The following is a 12,261-nucleotide window of genomic DNA, read 5'->3' as shown; positions in this document are numbered from 1 at the left end:
TGTCAACAAGTTCAATATGATCTCCTTACTCATATACTCAATGCAGCTATTAATAAAACATAAGAAACTATATATGCTTTATTAACTGCACTCTCAGCATCTTTAGTGACCTAAGCACATAAACACCAAGGTCCCTCTGTTCCTGTATCTTCTTTGGGGTTTCTCCCTTTATTTTATACTGTCACTCCATATTCCTCCTGCCAAAATGAATCATCTCACATTTTACTGCATTGAACTTCATTGCCACTTGTCTTCCCAATCCATCAACATGTCTATGTCCTTTTGAAGTTCAAGACTATCTTCATCACAGTTGACAATACTTCTAATCTTTGTATCATCCTCAAATTTTGAAATCATGCCCTGAACAACACAGTCCAGGTCAATCAAATGTATCAGGAAGAGCAAGGCTCCCAAATCTGACTCCTGGGGAACTCCACAACAAACCTCCTTCGATCCGAAAAACAACAATTTATCGCAAGCGTCTATTTATCGCTGACGAAAGACATTGGGTAGGATTTTACGGCCTCGCTCAGGCGAGACCAGAAACTCCCCCCCTCAGTCAACAGAGATTTCCATTGTCAGACCATCACCTGTCTCTGATTCCATTGCGGGTGAGGTGGTAGAGTTCTGGCCATTAACTTGAAGCTTTTAGGCTTGCACTCATCCGAACAATCATAAGAATACCAATGTCAGGGGAAAAAGTTTCTATCTACTGTATGAGGAAAGTGCTGTTTGATTGGCAAGTGGATTCTAATTGGTAGAGACGTTGCCATGGAGAATCCAATCATTAACTGTCAGTCACCAAGGGACATCTCAATGTGCTTTGCAGCTAGTTAAGCATTTTTGTTGCACTACAGAGAATATGATTGCCAATTTTATGCACATCAAAGTCTCACAAACAACAATTAAATAATTAGCCAGCTAATCCATTTTAGTAATGTTGGTGAGAAATAAAATTGGCCAGGATGTCGTGTTAAATTTTTCTATGCTTGTTCATGTAAGCCTGTTAACTATTGATGCTCACTGTGCTTGATTGATTCAGCCTGCAGTGAACTCAGATAAAAGTAAACAAAGCTTTGAAAGAGCTGGAAACCAGAGCCAGAACTGAAGTTAATATTTGGGGCAGGATTCTCCGATCTTGTTCCTCCCACTTCCACTGCCAATGAGAATGGAAACTTTGGCGTTCATCCAAAACTTCATTCACTGCAGTGGAAGGAGAGACTCCCAGCCGTGGGCAAGGTCGGAAGTTTCATGTGTTGAAGGACTGTGGCAAAACCTGTTACACACAAGAACTTGTGTCATATCTGCGTAGATATGAGATTCAGGATCTTGTGTTGGTGAAAGCGCCAATGGTGCAGGGTCCAACATTGTCACCAGGGCAGTCCTTCTGTGGGCTAAAGAAACCCTCAATAGGAGCACCTCCGCTGAGCATGCTCAGTGGCCACCTGGCTGTTTCCCCACCTGGTGGAGGGCAATTGGTAAAATGCTAATGGCAGCGCAAAGACAAACTTAACTGGTCACTTGAGTAACTCAGTTAGCCTCTGGGAGAGCTGTCTGCCACCTTCCCATTGCTGGAAAGATAGCAAGGCACCAGGAAGCCAATGAGCACCTTCACCTTCCTTCTCCATTTTAGGGGCTCCCTCCTCAACCTCTTCCCAGAAGACAGGTAAAATTTGGTTCTATTCGTCTACTTTAAGAAAATCATTTGCACTCTTCTTTGAGGGATAATGAGATTTTAACTTAGAGTCATAGAGGTTTACAGCATGGAAACAGGCCCTTCAGCCCAACTTGTCCATGCTGCCCTTTTTTTTTAAACCCCAAAGCTAATCCCAATTGCCCGCATTTGGCCCATATCCCTCTATACCCATCTTATCCATGTAACTGTCTCAATACTTTTTAAAAGACAAAATTGTACCCGCCTCTACTACTATCTCTGGCAGCATGTTCCAGACACTCACCACCCTCTGTGAAAAAACTGCCCCTCTGGACACTTTTGTATCTCTCCCCTCTTACTTTAAACCTATGCCCTCTAGTTTTAGACTCCCCTACCTTTGGGAAAAGATATTGACTATCTAGCTGATCTGTGCCCTTCATTATTTTATAGACCTCTATAAGATCACCCCTCAGCCTTCTACGCTCCAGAGAAAAAAGTCTCAGTCTATCCAGCCTCTCCTTATAACTCAAACCATTTTCTTTCACTTGGCGACAAATGATCAAGAGTGGATCATCCAATCAACATACACCCTGCACCTTGATTTACCTTCCATTGTTATCAAGTCTACTCCAAAGTGTTACAATTACACTTAGATGTTGCCTATAAACTTACAAAATGAACACTTCTGGTTCTTGGCTAATGAAGGGAAGGAGAACTTGCCAAACCAAAAAATCCCCCTTTGTCATGTGTGGGTAGAATCATAGAGTGCAGAAGAGACCCTTCGGCCCATCAAGTCCGCACCGACATATTAGAAACACCTGAACTCTCACCTAATCCCATTCGCCAGCACTTGGCCCATAACCCTGAATATGACATGCCAAGTACCCATCCAGATAGTTATTTTAAAGGATGTGAGGGAACCTGCCTCTACCGCGCTCCCAGGCAGTGCATTCCAGATCGTCACCAGCCTCTGGGTAAAAATGTTTCTCCTCACAGCCCCCCTAAACCTCCTACCCCTCACCATGAACCTGTGTCCCCTCATGACTGACCCTTCAACTAAGGGAAACAGCTGCTCCTTATCCACTCTGTCCATGCCCCTCATAATCTTGTACACCTTGATCAGGCCGCCCCTCAGTCTTCTCTGATCTAATGAAAACATCCCAAGCCTACCCAATCTCTCTTTATAACTTAAATGCTCCATCCCAGGCAGCATCCTGGTGAATCTCCTCTGCACCCCCTCCAGTGCAATCACATCCTTCCTATAATGTGGTGACCAGAACTGCACACAGTACTCTAGCTGTGGCCTCACCAAAATTCCATACAACTCCAACATGACTTTCCTGCTTTTCTAATCTATGTAAGAGTTTTAACAACACCAAGTTAAAGTCCAACAGGTTTATTTGGTAGCAAATGCCATTAGCTTTCGGAACGCTGCTCCTTCGTCAGATGGAGTGGAAACGTGCTCTCAAACAGGGCACAGAGACACAAAAAGTGGATTTTGTGTCTCTGTGCCCTGATGAGAGCACATTTCCACTCCATCTGACGAAGGAGCAGCGCTCCAAAAGCTAATGGCATTTGCTACCAAATAAACCTGTTGGACTTTAACCTGGTGTTGTTAAAACTCTACCTGTGTTTACCCCAGTCCAACGCCGGCATCTCCATGTCATTTCTAATCTATGCCATTGATTCGTGACAGTTTCTGGAGGTCAGTTTTTGATTGATCATCCCTGAATAGTGGACAGGGGAATATACTGAAAATCAGACCACTCTGCTGTTCAGACTCTGTTCATTTATTTGGTTAGAAATAATGTGATTTTATGGGGCAGCACGGTAGCACAGTGGTTAGCACTGCTACTTCACAGCTCCAGGGACCTGGGTTCGATTCCCGGCTTGGGACACTATCTGTGTGGAGTTTGCACATTCTCCTTGTGTCTGCGTGGGTTTCCTCCGGGTGCTCCGGTTTCCTCCCACAGTCCAAAGATGTGCGGGTTAGGTTGATTGACCATGCTAAAATTGCCCCTTAGTGTCCTTGGATGTGTAGATTAGAGGGATTAGCGGGTAAAATATGTAGGGATATGGGGGTAGGGCCTGGGTGGGATTGTGGTCGGTGCAGACTCGATGGGCCGAATGGCCTCTTTCTGTACTGTAGGGTTTCTATGATTTCTATGATTCTATGATGAGATCCTCTGATTCCTACCCAAATACCTTCCAAGGTTGACGATGCTGTTCTTCTCCAGTAACTGCACCTGCAGTTAGGAACGTGAACAATAACTCGTGTCTTTCGATGTGACCTTAAAAAGAATCACACTATAGAGGAAAGATTTGCGAGTCAGAATTGAAATGCACTTGTGCCTGTTTTAATTAGCATGGAACAGGTGCAAAGCATACCAATTGAGCAGTGGGATGTCCTGTGCCCATGCTGATTAGGCATTGGTCCAGAGCTAAGTTCACATTATTAGCCCCCTTGTATATGTTAATGAGAAGCTCACTGCCAGTTGAATGACCCCTGTGTAAGATTTGTGACCAGTGCAGCTGTCAGGTCTACCTTGCACATAATTGTCTCCTGCTCACTATGGCTGCCAACTATAGCTTACGCTTTTTAAAAAAATTCTTGTTTTGTGGAGCCAAGATAAACCAGAGAGATCCTCAAATTCAGCAGTCATGGTGATTAAACCTCCATACCCTTTGGCTTCCATCGACTTTGTCGCCATCCGCTCTCTGCCCATTGCCTGCTCCAAATCCCAACCGTGCCTCCCGGAAATGACCTGACGACGGCTCCAATATTTTTCGGGGCAAGCTGTCTGTGGAGGTCAACACGCATGGCAGCTCACGCCAGGTGTGCAGATGAGTTTCTGGGCCAATTCCTGGTGACTCTTGGACCTCATGGTTTGTGTGCCAGTAAGTGACCCAGATGAGAATCTTCCATTTAAGGTTTAGACACTTTGCAATCAAATTGGAAAAGAAAATTGTAGATTTGTCAATTAGTCGACCAGGAACAGTCAATTTCCTTTCTCGGACTGTCTTTTTTAGTTTACTTTTGACCTCAAAGCTGTGGGATTCTGACTGTCCAGGTTAGGTAAAAATATATACCCGTTTAACTAATTGACGGACTACAGAAGCAACTATCACCTCAGGAGAGAAAATGCTGGAAACTCTCAACAGGTCTGGCAGCATTTATAAGGAGAAAAAAGAGCTGAGGTTTCCAGTCCAGATGACCCTTTGTCAAAGCAGTTGTCAGGTGCAGTTATTGTAGAAGAAATGCAATGACAAAGGGTCATCTGGACTCGAAACATCAGCTCTTTTCTCTCCTTACAGATGCTGCCAGACCTGCTGAGATTTTCCAACATTTTGTCTTTTGGTTTCAGATTCCAGTATCCGCAGTTATTTGATTTTATCACCTCAGGGATTAATTTATGTCCAACTGCTTGCATTATGTTGCTAAAACCTTCCAACATATGTAAAATATCATGGTTGAAAGAAGTGCCGGATTCCCAAAGTCTGGCAGCCAAGAGCCTATAAAAAACAATACTTTATTGACTAGCCTGAGTAGCTCTTACATGCTTGTGCTCTGTCTGCCCTCCCGGGAAAGCGCCTGCCTGCACTTCTGTCACATGACCTCTTTAAGTAGCTGCATCATCATGTGACCACTCGGTCTACAATAGTCTTAAAAATATTTTTCCTCTTGTGAAAAGATTTTAGCGATAAAAATCGGTGACAAAGTGTTGGGAAAGTTTTGGAAATGAAAAATTCAGTCAAGGGTTCATAAAGGCAGTGTCTGGAAACCTGTGAGAGAATTTACACCACGGACATCATCATCTGATTCTGTTGAAACATTACTGTCAAATTGACAATACTAGCGGCAATAATGCCTTGTCCAAAATTCAAAACATTACCAAAAGGAAATTACAGGTGGATGGTGTCACATAGCTGCCAGCACCAAGGACTAAATGCTCCCTATCAAGTATCTCTCAATGCTTCAGTGGCGTGTTTTTGCCTGTCTTTATCTACTCGGTCTTAGTTCAACTTCTTCCTTCACTCTTCACTGAACCAGTTTAGCTGTACTATTGTTACCGACAATAATGTTTATCTTGGTCTTGCAGAGTTCAGGATGTGGTATAATAATGTAACTAGATAAGTCATCTCGATATAAAATGGGGAGAGTGAAAGAAAGAAATATTTATTTGAAAATAAATTTGGACTTCTCATTAATAGGTGAAAGGATGGCATGGCAAGCTTATATTTTAAGACATTTACTGTAACAAAAGAATAAAAACACTATGACAAAACACTATCTTAATTTATGCTTTAAACTGCAGAATGGAACCCATTTTCCCCTCTTATTTTTAGTACAACTGAAAAACAATTGAATTTCACAGGTATATATTTCATTCAGTTCTCACAAAACCAGCCCAATGATTTAACTTCTGTTCTTTTTCTTTCTCAGGCAGGTAAGCTTGAACCCCAGAACTGATTGAATGTCTGTCTGTCTGCCTGGTGGTTCTCACATTTTCTCAATCTTCACATCCTGAAAGATTAATTATAATACTCAGCGATATTTTGGAAAGCCTGTAACTTGATCTTTACAATGGCTTCCTCTTCACCTTACCCTGTGGCAATGTGAATCACATGGACATTGTGTCCAGATTAACTATTCTTTAGACCCAACTCTACCCTATACTGGAATCAACTGGACAGTTCAAAGTAAACCATTTTACAACATGCCATTCTTAACACTTCCCTAGGACTTGAATACTCACAGTCTGCCCAATGGCATCACAGCTGCCTTCAGCATTGTCAGGAAGTGTGGATACATTGCATCTTTTTTTTCTCTTAGTAAAATAATCTAGGCCTTCCTTTAATCTTTTAGCAGCCCCAACACCAAGATCTGGTGTCAGGCAGACTTCAGCACAGATCACATGGCCCCTTTCATTTTACTCTCAATTAAAGATCAAATTGCAAAACATACAGGGCAGTCAACTCTGAACTGCAGGGCTTCATACTGAGGGGAGGGGGAGGGTTCACAGGTAAGAGTTTGCATAGCTATTGCCCAGAATTGAGGGTGGAAACCTCTTCTGTTTCGCACCTTGATCCAACCAGCGCCTGTCAGCTGAAAAATTGAGGCTGGCTGAAAAAAGGCCCAGAAGTCCCATTAAGTAGCCACTTAAGGACCTTAATAAAGGCATGGGTGGGCTTCCCATCTGAAGTTTTGTCCTCCCCATCATAAAATTGCATCTGGGACAGGACAAGCTGAATCCCAGAGGGAATCACATCCCATGGAATTTTACACTTCCCCCTTCCCCATCTCAGAGCCTGTAATGGTGGTGGGAAGGAAGGGGCAGGGTAATATTCTGGCCTACAATTCCGTAAAAATCTGAGCCTGCCTTGATAAGAGTACCCCATTGGTTTGCCTGTCTCAGCCGCTGCTGAAACCTTCATTCATGCCTCTATTATCAATGAACATGACTATGCCAATGCTCTGCTTGCTGGCTTTTCATCTTACAACATGCATTAAATTAAATTCATCCAAATCACTGCTGCCCATATCCTAACTCGCACAAAGTCCTATTTAACAATTATATCTAGGCTTATTAATCGACCTTAGTTTGCTGTGATTCATTTGCATATTCAACTATTTTCATGGCCTATCCCCTCTTGATGTGATGCGCTATCCCCTCTTGACCATGGCCACGTCCTCCAGCCTTACGGCCCTCTGAGAGTTCTGCATTCCATGAACTCTGGCCTCTTGTCCATCTCCCACCTCATTCGTTGTTATCATTGTTGGTTGAGTCTTCAGCTGTGTATTCCCTAAATCCCGGAATTCTATCCATAAAATTCTTTGCCTCTCCACCTCTCTTTCCTCTTTAAGACCTTCCTTAAAAACCAGCTCTCTGACCAAGTCTTTGGTCAGCTGTCCCAATGTCTTTTCCATTGCCTTGGTGTCAGGTTTGACCTGACTTCACTGGCTGTAGCATCTTACAGCAATAACAGTCCTGTATACGTTCAGGATGTTATTATCATAGAATCCTGCAGTGCAGAAGGAGACCATTTGGCCCATCGAGTCTATACCGACCACAATCCCACCCAGACCCCATCCAAACAACCCCATGCATTTATCCTAGCTAACCCTCTTGGCACTAAGGGCCAATTTGGCATGGCCAATCCACCTAACCTGCACATCTTTGGACTGTGGGAGGAAACCGGGGTACCCGGAGGAAACCCACGCAGACACGGGGAGAATGTGCAAACTCCACACAGACAGTGATTCAAGCTGGGAATCAAACCCAACCCTGGCACTGTGAGGCAGCAGTGCTAACCACTGCACCACCGTGCCACCCAAAGTTATTGTTCATATTTTTCCTGCAAAGTTGCAAATATTTCAAAGTCATTGCAAGTGTGCTGAAAATAGCTAGCAGCTAGTTCGCTGGGATTCCATCTGTGCTGCACATTCTGTATTAGCATTTCAAAAATCTGTTTTTTATGACTAAGTTCAGCAGCAGCCCATTAATATTTCCTATCCATAGCTGTGTCCTGATGTCTTGTTTACAGTATCACAGACATTTAAATGAATGTACTTCTGTAGAAATGGCCTCTCAAATGTAGCATCTTGGTAATAAGTGGTGCCATCGCGCTATCAGAGGCGGCCTTTTACATGTTATTTTAAGAAATGCCTCCGTTCTCGTTTTTCTCGACCGAAGCTCCACGCATTAAAAAGGAACACATGATTGATTTCAGAGGAAATAGTGAGAATCTGAGCCAGTTAGGAACATGAGATGACTGAAGTGCTTTGTTCATGAAGTATAGTTCCATTAACCTGTAGGGGAAGATTCCTACTTAGCGTTAATCTGAAACACATTCCTAAACCTCAAGGAGAAAAGCCTCTTGCTTTTCCTTATAATTTCCCTTTATCTTGTTGGCCTGCTGTGTCGACTGCGACCTGATTCAAAGCTTTAAGTTGTCATTATATAGCTGGCCTCTTTAAAACTTGTCTTAAAACTTATTCAAAAGGGGAGGTTAAGAGAAAACAGGGAACTATAGACCAGTGAGTCTAACATAGGTACTGGGGAAGTCGCTCGAGTCCATTATCCACCTAATAACTCAAAATTTGGAAGGCAGTGGTATAATCAGACAAAGTCAGCATGGATTGACAAAAGGGAAATCATGCTTGACGAATCTATTGGAATTCCGTGAGGATGTAACTAGCAGAGTTGACTGAGGAGAACCGGTGGGTGTGGTTTATTTAGACTTTCTGAAAGCTTTTGACAAGATCTCACATAACAGACGACTTTGTAAAGTTAAAGCGCCTGGGACTGCAGGTAATGTCTTTAGATGGATAGAAAGCTGGTGAGCAGATAGGAAGCAAAGAGTTGGCATAAATGGGTCATTTTCTGATTGGCAGTCAGTGACTAGTGGGGTTCCGCAGGGATTTGTGCTAGGATCCCAACTGTTCACATTATATATTAATGATTTGGAAGAGGGAGCTGAATGTATTATCTCCAAATTTGCAGATGATACAAAGTTGGGTGGGAGGGTGAGCTGTGAGAAGGATGCAGAGATGGTTCAGCATGATTTGGACAGTGTGTGGGCACCACCACATAAAGAGGAGTCAACATCACTGAGAAATATACCAGTCTTCAACTTACTGAGTTATTGCTCTCCGCTTTGCTTTATATTTAACTTCAATTTACTGTGTTGGTCTGCCTGTGGTAAGCAAGATCCAAGTATTGTGTATGAGGTCTACTTGTGTATCATCAAGAGACCATGAGGTAAGTAGGTGGAACAGTTCTTTAATACAGTGGGGGGAGTTTTCCCATCCCACCCCCCACAGGAATCATAACAGGTGGGGGGCAGAAAAAGCAAAGGTCCGTTGATCTCAGGTGGAATGTTCCGGTTTTGGGGCGAGTGCGGCCAGAAAATCTCACCCAGTGTCTCTAGCACAGTCAGTCCAAGACAGATTTGGCAAACTCCACTAAGGGTGGAACTTGTACCCCAAGACTTGACCCATTCTCTTAAAGGGGCATGCATTCAACATAGATAACACCCAGAACATTAGTCAGTTGATTCCATATGGGGATGTCCTGCCCTGCTGTAATTGACTGATTTTAGACACTTAAAGTAAAAGATACTTGATATGGTTAGGCTTCAATTGACTAGCAGTTGCAGCAGGGAATAGTGATCTGTGCTGAATTCGTGTGACAAGGGGGCCCGTGCACCCGAGGTTCTGAGTAAACCATGGTGAGGCACAGGCAGTGGAGCTTGCCATGCAGACCTGGCAGCATGCTCAGTTTACTGGGTGGGCAATGGATATTCAAACGCGTATAAAGGCTTGCCAATGATCCAGTGTCAAATGGTGATGGGCACAACCCACTGACATTTAAAGTTTTGCCATTTTTGGTATTATTACATCTGATTCTGCCCAGATTTCGCTGACAGCTAAAAGGCCATCATGCTGAACCTCCATGTACATGATCAATGTGGCTTACACTGATGCCACTAAATTCACGCAAAGAGACAGAAAATACTATGCAGGACTCTCTGAGGATAAATGCCTTTGTGTAAAACCCTATAGGGAAAACTGAAATGGCTCTGTGTCCCACCGTATCTAAAATTCAGCCTGTCATTTTTACACCTGGTATGTGCCAGTTTATACACAGAAAGGTTGTATGTACTGCTCTTCAATCTGAAATTCAGAGTCATTTTATTGAGCCAAGGTGTGGTAATGTGCAGAGATTCATAGCAAAAGAGCAAGGAAATTCAGACATAGAGTTTATTTATTAGTGTCATGGGTAGGCTTACATTAACACTGCAATTAAGTTACTGTGAAAGTCCCCTAGTCGGCACACTGTGGCACCTGTTCAGGTACACTGAGGGAGAATTCAGCATGGCCAAATCACCTAACCTGCACATCTTTCGGCTTGTGGGAGGAAACTGGAGCACCCGGAGGAAACCCACGTAGACCCAGGGAGAATGTGCAGACTCCACACAGACAATGACCCAAGTCAGGAATTGAACCAGGTTCCCTGGTGCTGTGAGACAGCAGTGCTAACCACTGCACCCTGATGCCCATGGTACAATTATAAATTTCCTGAATCTTTTCTTCCAATATTTGCTCCTGTTGTATATGTGCAATTGTTTCTGACCCATTTAACAAAAAAGGAGAAAGCATTTCTGAGGTACCACTCCATGGGTTACTAAAACCAGCCAGTGCAACTTCATTTATTAGATGTTGCCTAATTGAAGTCCAACATGGAAGAGATGTAAAAATTCGCAAATGCCTCCAGTAATGTCACAACAACACAATACATAACAGCTCTCTACCAGAAATAACACGTGTGCCAAAATTCTGCAAGGGTCAATTTAATACTTAGTCCAGAAACCTGAGCTCTTCAATATTTTAGATCCATTGCCACTAGGAACTAGCCTCAGATTGTACCAGCAGAGAGAAGAGTCATTCCAACAAGGTCTGTGAGATTAACTTAATCCAATTCAATGCCACACCATCCTTTCCACTCAAAGCTACGATACAATGTTCATAATTTTTTTTTAATAGATGCTAACATGTAATGAAAACAATCCATTTTCTCTCTTTTTAACCTCTGATTATTCAAGCCTGATCAGTTCAGGAATTGTTTTGTATTTGCCCCAGCACAACTCAAAACATGTTCAACTATTTGCTTGAAAAACAAATTTTTAATTTTCTTGCCTTTGGCCGGAAGCCAAGGCCATAATCTGGCAGCAACTTTTATGTCCAACTATTACAACAAAAGCATAAAAGCTCAGTTCCTTGAGAGCAATGCATTAGCTTGTATCCTTAAGGCATTTACTTGTTGGATTTAACCTGTGCCTTTTTAAGAGTTTCTCGATAATACTGCACAATAAGTTGCATTAAACTCACTTTTATTTGTTAAGCTATATTTTAAGCAGTCTTGATTGTCCCTTTGTTTTTAATGGCTTTTCTTCCTATTTAGATCAAGCCTATGACTGTGAGAGGCACGGTGGCACAGTGGTTAGCACTGCTACCTCGCAACGCAAGGGATCCAGGTTCAATTGGGTGACTGTCTGTGTGGAACTTGCCTGTGTGCTCCTCGTGACTGCGTGGGTTTCCACCAGGAGCTCCAGTTTCCTCCCAGGGTCCAAAGAAATGTAGATTAGGTGGATTAGCCATGGATGCACCTTAGTCAGGGGGATTAGCAGGGTAAATAAGTGGGGTTATGTGGATTGGGCCGGGTGGGATTATTGTCAGTGCAGGCTTGATGGGCTGAATGACCTCCCTCTGCAGAAATTCTATGATTCTATGACCACTACCATCTAGAAGAACAAGAGCAGCAAATAACTGGGAACACCACCACCTGCAAGTTCCCCTGACAAGGAAATATAGTGCTGCTCTTTCATCGTTGCTGGGACAAAATCCTGGAACTCCCTCTCTAACAGCACTGTGGAGTGTACCTACACCTCAGGGACTGAAGCGGTTCAAGAAAGCAGCCTCCACATTGTCAAGGGAAACAAGGGATGAGCAATAAATGCTGGCCTAGCCAGTCACGTCCACATCCCATAAATGAATATAAAAAACCATGCCATGGTATACATAGAAATCTGGCGCACTGTCCTTT

The sequence above is a fragment of the Mustelus asterias genome, chromosome 18 (assembly GCF_964213995.1).
Source record: "Mustelus asterias chromosome 18, sMusAst1.hap1.1, whole genome shotgun sequence".
NCBI lineage: Eukaryota > Metazoa > Chordata > Chondrichthyes > Carcharhiniformes > Triakidae > Mustelus > Mustelus asterias.
Note: the sequence above shows the minus strand (reverse complement) of the source record.